Source organism: Bos grunniens, chromosome 9 (genome assembly GCF_055505025.1).
Source record: "Bos grunniens cultivar Pamir isolate PY7600 chromosome 9, Bosgru_T2T1.0, whole genome shotgun sequence".
In the NCBI taxonomy this organism is placed as follows: Eukaryota; Metazoa; Chordata; class Mammalia; order Artiodactyla; family Bovidae; genus Bos; species Bos grunniens.
The window spans coordinates 94277501-94288144 of NC_141173.1; the positions used below are offsets into that span (position 1 = coordinate 94277501).

General features: G+C 42.6%; 2 long non-coding RNA genes and 1 pseudogene across 3 annotated transcripts in view; 2 read left to right on the plus strand and 1 right to left on the minus strand.

The window, feature by feature from the left end:
• Positions 1-5838, plus strand: part of LOC147366382 (uncharacterized) — a 41362-nt gene extending 35524 nt beyond the window's left edge. The window contains exon 2 of the long non-coding RNA XR_015133348.1: positions 5383-5838. This is a non-coding gene — a long non-coding RNA (uncharacterized LOC147366382). The remainder of the gene's footprint in view (positions 1-5382) is intronic.
• Positions 5839-6828: 990 nt separating this feature from the next.
• Positions 6829-7637, minus strand: LOC147366383 (uncharacterized). The gene is made up of 2 exons (XR_015133349.1): positions 7464-7637; positions 6829-7295 (listed from the first exon to the last, which is right to left on the minus strand). It is a non-coding gene; the product is annotated as an uncharacterized LOC147366383 (long non-coding RNA).
• A 755-nt stretch (positions 7638-8392) lies between these two features.
• Positions 8393-9868, plus strand: LOC147366384 (uncharacterized; annotated as a pseudogene). The gene has a single exon (XR_015132270.1). The product of XR_015132270.1 is annotated as an uncharacterized LOC147366384 (transcript).
• The last annotated feature ends 776 nt before the right edge of the window (positions 9869-10644 follow it).

Sequence of the window (10644 nt, forward strand, 5' to 3'; positions counted from 1 at the left end):
TGGATATCCACAGGCAAAAAAAAAAAAGAATCTATACACAAACTTTACACATCTCACAAAAATTAAAGTGGACCACAGATCCAAATGTACAATGAAAAACTATAAAACTATTAAGCTAACACAGAATCACTTTGGATATTGTGACAACTTTTGGATATAAAACCAAAGGCAGAATCCAGGAAAGAAATAATTCATAAGCTGAACTTCATTAAATTAAAAACTTCCACTCTGTAAAAAACAATGTCAAGAGAATGAAAAGCCAGGCCAGAGTCTGCTCAGTCGCTTCAGTCGTGTCCGACTCTGTGTGACCCCACGGACTGCAGTCCACCAGGCTCCTCTGTCCATGGGATTCTCCAGGCAAGAATACTGGAATGGGTTGCCATTTCCTTCTCCAAGGCCAGAGTCTGGGAGAGAATATTTACAAAGAGACACATCTGATAAAGGACTGATTCATACAAACAAAGAACTCTTAAACAAGAAGAAAATGAAAAACTCAATTTAAAAATGGGCCAAAGACTTGAACAGATATCTCACCAAAGAAGATATACAGATGCCAAGGAAGTATATAAAAGATGCTCTGAAGTATATGTCATTGTTGTTTTTAGTCGCTCAGTTGTATCCAACTCTTTTGTAACCCCCATGGACTGTAGCCCTCCATGCTCCTCTGTCCATGAAATTTCCAAGGCAAGAATACTGGAGTGGTTGCCATTGCCTTCTCCAGGGGATCTTCCTGATGGGCATCAAACCCACATCTCCTGCACTGGAAGACAGATTCTTTACCACTAAGCCACACATATGTCTTTAGGGAAATGCAAATTAAAACAAAAATGAGATGCCACTACATAGAATGGGCAAAATCCAAAACACTGGAGCACCAAATTCTGGCAAGATTGTAGAGCCCATATTGGTGGGAATGAAAAGAGGTATAGTCACTTTGGAAGGCAGTTTGTCAGTTTCTAACAAAACATACCCTTACCCGATCATCTAATAATCAAGCTCCTTGCTCTTTCACCAAATGAAGTGAACACTTATATTCTCACAAAAACCTACACTTGGATATTTATAGCAGCTTTATTCATAATTGCCAAAGCTTGGAAATAGCCAAGATGTTCTTTAGTAAGTGAATGGATAAATAAGCTGTGTTACATCCAAACAATAGAATATTATGAGGGGCTTCCCTGGTGGCTCAGTGGTTTAAAAAAAAAAAAAATCCACCTGCCAATGGATAAGAAAGCTTTGGTACATTTACACAATGGAATATTACTCAGCTATTAAAAAGAATGCATTTGAATCAGTTCTAATGAGGTAGATGAAAACGGAGCCTATTATACAGTGTGGAGTAAGTCAGAAAGGAAAACACCAATACAGTATATTAACACATATAAATGGAATTTAGAAAGATGGTAATGATGACCCTATATGCAAGACAGCAGAAGAGACACAGCTATGAACAACAGACTTTGGACTCTGAGGGGTGATTTGAGAGAATAGCACTGAAACATGTATATTATCATATGTGAAATAGATCACCAGTCCAAGTTCGATGCATGAAACAGGGCACTCAAAGCCAGTGCACTGGGACCATCCTGAGGGTTGGGATGGGGAGGGAGTTGGGAGGGAGGTTCGGGATGGGGGACACATGTACACCTGTAGCTGATTCATGTAGATGTATGGCAAAAACCACTACAATATTGTAAAGTAATTAGCCTCCAATTAAATCATTTCTTTCTAAATCTGCCTGCCAATGCAGGAGACATGGGCTCGATCGCCAGTTGGAGAAGATCCCACATGCTGCAGAGCAACTAAGCCCGTGTGTCACAACCATTGAGCCTGTGCTCTGGCGCCTGGCAGCTGCAGCTACTAAGCCTGTGTGCCACGACTACTGAAGCCCACGGGCCCTAGAGCCTTGCTCTGCAACAGGAGAAGCCACTGCACTGAGAAGCCGCCTACAAGTAGAGAGTAGCCCTGCCCTCTGCAACTAGAGAAGAGCCTGCACAGCAACAGTGACCCAGAGCAGCAAAAGATAACTGCATTAATAAAGAAAAGTATTTAAAAAAAAAAAGAAATGAGCCATCTAACCATGAAAAGAAATGCACACTAATAAGTTAAAAGAGCAAGTGAAGAAGTTATATACTGTATGAGTCCAACTATATAACATTCTAGGAAAAGCAGAACTATGAAGACAGTGAAAAGATTAGTGGCTGCCAGAGCAGTAGCAATGGAGAGGGAAGGGTAAGTGGGTGGTATGGAGTACGGAAGATTTTTAGGGCAGCGGAACTACTGTGCATTATACCATAATGGTGGATACATATCATTATACATTTGTCACAACTCATCGAATGTAAAACGCCAAGAGTGAACCCTAACACAAACTATGGACTTTGAGTGATAATGATGTGTCAGTGCGGGTTCATTAATTGTGTCAAAGGTAACACTGGTGTGAGGTGTGGATAGTAGGGGAGGTTCTGGACAGTGGGGACAAGGATATATTAGAAATCTCTGTACTTTCCAATTAATTTTGCTATGAACCTAAAACTGCTCTGAAAAGATAAAGTTTATTAATTTAAAAATTAATATGTGCTGGAGCTAGAATTTGATCTCAAGTAAATTTAACTGTAAAAATCTTTGCTTAATTCGGCAATGTAACAGGTCTCTAAGATTAAAGTAGCAGTTCCCAAGCAACTGAATTGGGCCCTGTAACACTCCGTATTTCTTTGGCCCTTTCTTCTTAAGTGTTCCCAGTTTTAACTTTAAAACAGCCATGGGGATTTTACTTCTGTCACCCAAGACACACAGTGAAGAACTATACTATACTATAACTGTGTACCACCACTACAAGGACAAGGCTGTCTAGGAAATCCTTTAGTCACACCAATCAATACTTAATTCTAATTTATCAACTATACACTGCTATCCAACAAACCACCCCCAAACCTAGTGGTTCAAAAGTTTATTATCCACATGGTTCTGCAGGTTGGTCAGGCAGGTCTGCTGCTGCTCCCCAACTATGCCAATTCATACAACCGTGTTCATCGAAGGACCAGCCGTGCTCAGCCGAGATGGCTGAGATATCTGAGCCTTTCTCACAGTCCTTTATGCCAGGCTTGTTCAAAGCATGGTAGTCTCAGGGTTACAAGAGAGCAAAAGTGGATGCCCCAAAGCCTCTAGAAATCTAGGCTCAGGAGGCACTCAGTATCTGCCTTTTTCTATTGGTCAGATCAACTCACAAGCCAAGCCCACAGTCAAAGGATAGAGAAATGTACTCCACGTCTTACCTGAAGGAGTTTCAAAGGTACACAAATACAGGGAAGTGTACTTCAGTGGGGCTATTCTTGTAACAGTCTACCACGTAATATATATTTTATGTGTGGGAATGTGAGTATATGCACAAAATGATTTTTTTTACATCTGAATTTGAAATCATGGTATTTGCTTTACAAGTTTATTTATATAAATGTAGTTGAGTCATAATACTTTATGATAGTCAGCTAGTGAATGGCCTGTAGTATATTTGGCAAAAGTAATGAATTCTTAGTGATTTGAGATTTGCCTAGAGCTCCTCACCATAAAATGTTTCCTGTGAAGTAAAATGATATTGCTGAGGAATTTTTGTGGAAATTATAGGGTTTATGGGTTAGCAAAGTGAGAATTAATGAGGTTCCTCTGTCTTTACTGCAACCTAAGAACTAGAATTCTTATAAAGAAATTAGTTCTAAGAGTGAAGGCCTTTTTCAAATCATCCTGGCCAAGATGACATCATATTGAAAGCAAAAGCTGTAAATGCTTAACTTTTGCTATTATAGAGATTATTTTTATTGCAGTGTATAACTTTTATTAATTAAATTTTCATACAAATAACTAGGCAATAAAATTATTTATAACCTAAGTGTATGTCTCTAATCTTACTATGTAATATATTTTTTACAAAGGTTTGAGTCGATGTAAGCTATAGTCTCCTATCTTTATTTCTCAGAGTCAGTTTTACTAGTTAAATTAAGACAGTTTTATACATTAGAGTATAAAGTGCTATTTCTTAAGATATTTGTGTGTGAAATAAAATGTTATTTTTACTGTCTTTAGAAATGTGTAAAATGAGTGATTATAAAAATACATCATAATATCAATCATCTTTCATATATTAAGGGAGTTAATAACAGAGTTGTTCTGAGGAATAGTGAATAAGATTGTTCTAGCTAGAAGACACTTAACTTTACATACAGAAGCAAGATCCAATCAAATTAGATTAAGACTTAATTTATAGTACTATCCTAATTGTTCAATAGTCTTTATCAGGCTAAAAGTTTTGACCCTGTGGATGATGACTTGAGACATAATGATATAGTCAGTTTCAGAATAAATTACACATTCACGGAAAATTAAAAATCTGTGTGCAGAACACTTAAATGTATTGAAAATTTCAGTAATTCATCTTGTGAAATCTTTCTCCAGCATCAAGTCTGAATGCCGTTCTGCCAAAAAGCTTAAAATGTAAAATGGTTATAGGGGATACCTAGGGTAGCTTCCAGAGGAGGGAGGAGGGGGAGAAAAGGGAGTTGCTGGAGATGGATTGTGGTGATCATGGTACAGCCATGTGAAATGTACTTAATGCCACTGAACTGTACACTTAAAATGATTAAAATGGTAAATTTTATGGCACATAGATATTTCACCATAATAAAAAATGTAAAATGAAGTCAAAATACTGTAACTACAAGATAAATACAAATACCTCAGAACGTTTGTAGGTACAAAAGTAAGCAACTTGTAGAACAGAATATTATCAACATCAATAAGATATTAAAGTACAATAACCATACAAGTAAAAGAAAAAAAAATCACTTCTCAAAAATAGCAGCTACTGCCGCTCTTTAAAACTCTTTAAAAGGGTCAGTCATATTCAAGAGAAGCCTTTGCTGAAAGACAGAAGTGGAAGTGAGCTCAATCTGAAAAACAGCTTGTAGCTTGAAAGGTGACTAAGTGATGACTTCTTACATTTATCACTGTTTAAATTATTTTTAATGTCCAGACTAGCTTAAATATCTCTGAATCTAGGTGTCTTTATAGAGCTCAGTGCAAAATTAGTAACCTCCACCCAACATTTCAAAGACTTACAATTCCAATCTCCTTTCTTTTTAAAAAAGTTATTGAAATATAGTTGATTTACAGTGTTATGTTAATTTCTGCTATACAGCAAAGTATCCAACCTCCCATCTTACTATATTCTCACGTGCCCTGGCCTTCATCTGGCTAATTCCCAGACATTTTTTTCCTAGGTCAGACTCTCTGAGGCTTTCCCCTTCCTTCTCCATTCCCTGACTGCTGTCCTTGGAGTTTTCATAATCACTCCAGTCTCACCATCAACCTTTATCTGATTACCTCCAGGTCTTTTCAACAAACCTAGAAGCTGTCGAAAGGTTCATCTGTGTATCCCCAGGTCCTAAACAGCATCTGGCACACAGTAGACAGATAATACTTGTTTACTGAATGAATAAATGAGGAAGGAAGGAAAACAGAATTGAAGAAGAAAAGGAAGGATTGAAGGAAGGAAGAAGTAAACAGATGGCAAGCTTATGAAAAGGGCCCCGTTTCATGAACCAGGCTTAACCCCAAGAACACTGATCTTGGACCCAACTATCTAAAGAGAATGAAGCATAAGAGCAACCACGGAGATGATGCAAACCAAGCCAGAGATAGCAGCACGGGATGGCACACAACCTTGGCGGGCACCTTCTGAGATGATATTACACTTCCCAACTTTGTGTTTTAGAAAGCAGTTTCTGTTCCAGCAGGTTGTTGTAACTATTGCATTCAGAATAAAACATCCAAAGGATCTGTGAAGAGTAGTAGCTGACCTGTTTGCTCCTGAAAAAATGTTTTTCACCAGTCTCATTATATGTATGTCTACATATATATATCAACCATCTCAAAAAAATTTTAATCTATTTAAACATTTTATAGTAAATTAAGAAAAAGCATAAAAACGTTGTAAGTACTTTTACAAATTAAGCTGAGATCTACTGATTTGTGAGCTTGAATTGACTTCCGGCCCACACCTTTCATTCCCTCGTGCCCTTCTTGGGTGAAATTAACCATGACAGATTGGAAACTTTGGATGACCACTGCGGGCCAGGGAAATGAAGCCCATGGGTAGGCGTGCAAGTTTCAGAGAAAAGAACGCTGTGCCCAAGTTCTGTTCGTTTCTACATGAAACCCATCGCTTACTCTGAACCAACAACCAAGGGCACTGTCTGTACCACATATAAGAGGGTATTATAAACACTAAGACCCCAGATCTGCTCATTTTGGTGCCTAAATCGGAAAATATTTGGCCTCTTGAACTTAGCATTCTGAAAATCCCAAGAAAGGTAGAACTACACCAGAAAGAAGCTGAAGAAAAAAAAGAATTTCTATGAGCAAAGGCCAGCTCAGCTCAAACCCTAGAGAGCTTCTTCCCTCCTAAGCACATGTTATAGAAAATAAACAATATTTTCATTTAACAACAGATGGTTCAACACTCATTGCTATGCCAGGACCTAGCAGTGCATAAATGGCTTCTCCTTCTTGGAAAAAGCATCCTCTTTTCCCAGTTGGACTCCAAGCCCCTAGAGAAAAGAGCTTACAAAATTCTGTCTTTATGTTGCCAGTACCTGGTTTAACCTTCCGGAGTAAGGGCTAACATGATATTGTGGGTGGTGAGGAATAACCCAGGGGCAGGAGAAAGAGCAAGGACGAGACTGTCAATCTCCTAGCTTATTTCACTTACATTTATTACAACAACGGGCAGGTTTAGTACCTACTATAAAATTAAGATATTAATAAAAGCTATCATTTGCTCATTTATACACTTATTATTTATTATGTCCCAGGGTTCTATGGGTTGACTGGGCTCAGCTGGGTACTCTCTGCTTCAGATCGTTCATGCAATTACAGTAGGAAAGCAGCTGGGGCTGAAGTCATCAGAAAGTTTAACTGAACTGGACTACCAAGGTGGCCAACTCACTTGGTGGGCAGTTGATGTTATCTGCTGTCTGGGAACTCGTTGCTGGGAGCAATTACATGTTATCAAGCTGAGCACTACAGGTAACCTGGCCTCCACACGCTTCTCGAAGAATGCAGCTGGGTTCTAAAAGAGAGTGTCCCAAGAAGGAGCATTCCAAGAGACCCAGGTGTAGAAGAATGAAAGATTCTTAGGATCCAGCCTTGAAAGTCTTCAAGTGTCACTTCAGCTGCAGTTCAGATTCACAGCAGAGACTACAGAAGAGCACGAATAAAGGAGGCATCCTGGGTGGGGGCATCTTAGGAGAAGGAAGACATTTATATAAAAACATATATATAAGTATCTCACAGTGTCTTACATATATTATGTCATTCGCAAAAGCCCTGGTGGGTAGGGATAAGCATCCTTCATCGTACAGATGAGGAACCCAAAGCTCAGAGAAGCTAAGTCACTTGTTTGAACTTACCCAAAAATCATCTTCTTTTTTGAATGGATTTCCAAGTGTGGTCAGTGTGTGATCTGCTACTGTCAGCTTGACTCAGCTCTCTCTACTGGTTTCCTAGGTGTGAGGTTTGGTTCTCAGAAGCACTGTTATGAATGAGAAAGGAGAAAAATGCCCTTCCACCAAGCATTTTATCATCTAGTGAAGCCAGAACAAATTCAGGTAAGAGGAGGTGTTGCTTGAACAAAGAAATCTCAATTTTGATAGATCCTGCTCTATCCAAACAACTGCAGTAAATATTGGAAATATACAGGGGAAATTGTCCTGAAAAGCCTCCTTGCTCTTTTTTGTGTTCTTTAGAGAGTCTGAAAGACAGGGTGAAAACAAGAAAAACAGGAGAAAGGGGTGAAGACTGGAATGCCCAGCTGGTTGAGGAGCCTCTAGAGACCATCTAGAAAAGAAGGGGCCACCACCCCTGGCAGCTGAATTCCCTCCCAATAATAAAGGAACTTCGTTAAAGTGTAAACATTTAAACGCTATGGAGTCCTCTCCAAGAGGCCATGCAGATAGGGTGTATACTTGTGTTTCTGTGTTAAAGAGTGGGTTTAAAAGGCCTTTTTCCCTTTCCCACTGTAATAATAAGTAAATAGCTGTATAACCTTCAACCATTTTTATCACATTGTTGATCACTCTCTCTACCTACAGGGCAATAATTTTCCACTCCACAACCCAATCAATATGCTATCTACCACAGTTAACTGTCCACCCTACCCTCCTCTTCACATTCACAAAATATCAGATTTTTTTTTATATCACAACTTTTTTTAAGTTTCAGACCATTTAAATCTATGGTATCTTCCAAAGCTGTTAGTTTAGTTTCAATTAAAGAAAAAAAAAAAAAAAAAAAAGCAAGTATATATGCTCTGGCTCTCAACTGTTGAAAGCCCGAGTTTAGTTGAAGAACTTGAGTCACAGCACACCGTATTTGTCCCCTTGTGCCTCGCTACTGCAGCCCTGGGTGTTTTGTATAATGCATGAGTGAACCCCGCTTAGAAACAGAAATGCATTTTCGGTAAGTATTTATTATGTTGTTCTGCGCATACAGCTTTAAATTTGCCTGCTGTAGCTTGAAGCATGACACAAACTGTTGGTCTGCTGACTGCCTCTCTGGCAGCAGCACACACAGAAAATAGATTGCTAAGGGGTTTTTTTCCCCCTCCTCCCCCTCTCCTCTCTCCTCTTTTTTTTTAAACCGGTCGTGAACATTTTTTAATCTTGTGGCATTTTTAATCAACACGTATTTCCTTCCAGGACCTATGATCCTCTATTGATTCCCATTAAAATGCTTTTCTTTTCTTTGCCCCCTCTGCTGATCGAATTTCAGATCAGCCACAGGATATGCAACTAACCTTCCGGCACTACTGAACCCAACCGAGCGAGGGTGATCAAAAGGCTTGATGCATTCATTAAACATTCCCTTCGCCCGGGCTGGAGCTCTAATGGAAGCTATCTCTTTGCCTTGCAATTTTTCCCCCCTTTTTGTCTTTCCACCTCCAAAAAAAAATGTTTTTTGCCTTTGATCGCAGGGGAGGGGGTGGGGGAGAACATAAGAACAAAAGAGACCTATCTTTTTCCCCCGGGCTGACGTCAGTTTGATTTTACTGACAACTATTCGAGCGTGTGTAGCAGTTGGAAGCGGCCTCTTGCCCGCCCCCGCCCCCGACACCTTCCACTTTTGGGGAGAAAACAAGACTTTTGGCGTCTCCGGAGACGCGCCCTGAACATGGCCCGCTCGGACGCGGCTCTCGATGCCCTCCCGCCCGCCCGGCAAAGGGCATTCGAGGCTTATTTGTGTGGCACGGTCTCTCCTGGGGCGGAAAACACGCGGCGGGGGAGGAACGGGCGCGGGCCGGGCGGGGAGAGCAGGAATGTCTCCTCCCAACCCAGGGAGGAGGACTCGGGCGGGGAGCTGCGTCCCCGCCGGCGCGCCCGTGCGGGCTCCGGTTACCGGGCGGTCCCCGGGGGCGGGGGCGGGTGGGGCGGCGGCCCGAGGGCCCCCGGTCGCGCGGAGCCGAGCGCAGGGACCCGCCACCCCCGCGGGCGCGCTTGCGCGGCTCTGTCCCCACGCCCGGGCCGCGGCGGCCTCGGCGGCGCCAGCTCCCCGCTCGGCGAGCGCGGCGGCGGCGGAGGGCGGCCGGGAAAACCCGGGCCGGAGCCGGCGCGGAGCGGGCCGGGGGCGCGGCCGCCGCGGAGGTAGGGGTGGCGCGGGGCGGCAGGAAGAGCCGGAGAAACGTCCCCGGCTACGAGGCGTGCTCAGCGCGCGGAGGCTCCGCTCCCGGATCGGGCACGTGGTCGGCGGGCCGAGGTGCCCTGCAAGCCGGGCCCGGGAGAAACTCCCGGTCGGGTCTCGGAGCCAACGCCCCCAGTGAGGGCGCAGCCGGTCCTACAGCTGAAGCTCTATACCCAACCCATACTATTTGTGGAAAAGTCATATTTTCCAGGCTTTCGCCGAAGAGTCGTTACCTCTAAATCCGGAGGGGAACGTGCATCCATTTCACCGAGAAAGAAAGAGGTGAAAAGTAGAGTCCGGGGAGATGGTATTGCGCTTGGACCCGCGCCCGGGGACCACCCGCTGCCCCTTCCCCTGATCGCACCTGTGCCGTTCCTTTATTAAAGTCACCACCTCGGGCTCTTACTATCAACAAATTGGCCAGATCAAAGGCGAATTTGAAAATGGGTCCCTTACCTCAGGATCAGCATCTTTTATTAAGGGAAAACTTGCTGCAAATAAAGTCAACCCGTGTCCGCCGGGCCTGTTGTTCCCCTGGCGCCTCGCACCTTCCTCCATCTCGTGTGTTCACCCATCCACCTCCTCGAGGGCAGAAGATTCCTAGAGGGTGGATGCCAAGGCTGGTTACTGTATTGTATGGTATGGTTTAGTATGGTATTGTATTCTAATATCTACATCAGCACTCCAGAGCTTACTTACCACAGGTGCTGAATAGATGTTTCCTCAATAAGCCCGTAGTTGCGGTAATAGTAAAGCGCTGAGAAGCACGGACGAAAGGACAACTAATTTTGACTAAGGGGCCAGAGAAGGCTTCTTGAATAAACAGACCAACCCCAGATGACAGGAAAGACTGTTCCATGACCAGAGAACACCCCCGGTACAGGAGGGTCCTGCAGAGGGTAGGGATGTGTTGGG